General features: G+C 37.7%; 1 long non-coding RNA gene across 1 annotated transcript; it reads left to right on the forward strand.

Annotated features, from left to right (window-relative positions):
* The first annotated feature begins 438 nt into the window (after positions 1-438).
* LOC137586394 (uncharacterized) lies at positions 439-888 on the forward strand. Its single transcript, XR_011033784.1, has 2 exons — positions 439-682; positions 773-888. It is a non-coding gene; the product is annotated as an uncharacterized lncRNA (long non-coding RNA).
* Positions 889-1,841: the final 953 nt, after the last annotated feature.

The following is a 1,841-nucleotide window of genomic DNA, read 5'->3' on the forward strand; positions in this document are numbered from 1 at the left end:
ATCAGCACGATGAGACGAGTTTAAATAGCCATGTCCGTACGTCCGTCCGTCCGTCTGAATCAACGCAAACTCTTCCTAGACCGTAAGAGCTATAGAGCTGAAATGCATGTAGGCTTGTATATACTGCACATTTTGTATATCTCGGATTCAGCCGGATCGGACCACTATATCATATAGCTCCCATACAAACGGCAAAGTCACGAACAGTGACTTTTCTTAATAACTTCGTTATTTTCTAAGCTATTGTCATGAAATTAATATTGGTAAGTTTATTACACTTATAAACTGTGCCAAATTTGATCAAGATCGGGTGACTATATCATATAGCTCCCATAGGAAAAATCTGTGGACGCGGTCGAAGTTGGCCCCTGCACTCTGGTTTTAAGATAATTTGCGGTCGCTGATTTTGAATATAAACCTGGTTTTCTGAATCGAACTTCTCTCTGAGATATTCAAAACAAGCAGAATATTGGAAAACTCAAATTCAATTTAAAATATGATCTAAAAATGGAGTCCTTGCCACAAAATTGCTGTTGGCCTATGGTATTAATCAAAACTTTCTTTCAGATCAAACCAACTTGGTGTGCCACACCACCGAATGCATGTCCACATGAAGTCTTTGTTTCCACCAGCTTGCCGGTGAGAGAATAGCACCAAAACAAGAGGCTCACTTTATTATATGGTAAAACATGACTAAAACGATAAACGGTTTGCAATTGTTTGCATCTTTTAGTACTGACAAAATCTCTTATTTCTTCTCGGATCTTTTCAGAAATGAAGTAAGTAAGTCGACTCGCCGACTTGGGTATACCATACACCAGGTGAAACAAATATTTCAAATTTCGAAAACCAAATGTATTGTATCTATTAAATTGTTTTTACATGCTTCATACTATGTGCTATCTCGCTCACTCTACAAACACACGGGCACTCTAGCGCCGCCACTAGCCAACGGCCTATTTTGGCCTTATGATCGCATAGTAAAATACGTTCATACGCATATTTTGCATGTTTCTAGTCCGATTTCAATAAAATTTGGTAGTTTTGCAGAAATAGATAAGATCTGCCGAATTTGAATGCCATAGTCAAAAATCTAGAGGAGGAAATCGGTTTTTTCTAAATTATGGAGGCGGAAGTGGGCGTGGAAAATTTTTAAAATAAAATAGCCAATATCTGCGCGTCTATTAAGCTAGTCTACAAACCAAATTTAATGTCGGTAGCTGTCATAGTTTTTAAGGAAATCAGTTTTATGTAAATTCCGATGGCGGAAGGGGGCGTGGCAAAAAGTTTGAACAATTAGTTTCTGGGCGCTAACTAAACGAGTATATAAACCAAATTTGATGTATCTAGCTGTTATACTTTTTAAGAAAAATAGTTTTATGTGATTCCTGGGGGGTAAGTGGGCATGGCCAAAATTCCAATTAACTCTATACATTTACATACTACACGAGTATACTTACCAAATTTGGTGGCACTAGCTCTTATAGCTAGATCGACTCGGCTGTTGATCCTGATCAAGAATACATATACTTTATAAGGTTCCTTCTGCCTGTTACATACATTTTGGCGACTTTAATATACCATTTCACCATATTTTTCCTAAATAGGTATATGATATAGTGGTCTGATTCTGACAATTCATCCCAATAGCTGTTAGGATGGCTGAGTAAAACGCGTACGTATCGACGAACGGACAGACGGTCAGGTGGACATGGCTATATCGAATCAGCTTCTCATGCTGATCACGAATATATATACTTTACAACCGTGAAGTATCCTTCTTTGCGTTACAAACATCTGACCAATTTTATTCGCACTCGACTATAAGAAAACAAATTTTG

Source organism: Drosophila tropicalis, unplaced genomic scaffold, assembly GCF_018151085.1.
Source record: "Drosophila tropicalis isolate 14030-0801.00 unplaced genomic scaffold, ASM1815108v1 contig_993, whole genome shotgun sequence".
NCBI lineage: Eukaryota > Metazoa > Arthropoda > Insecta > Diptera > Drosophilidae > Drosophila > Drosophila tropicalis.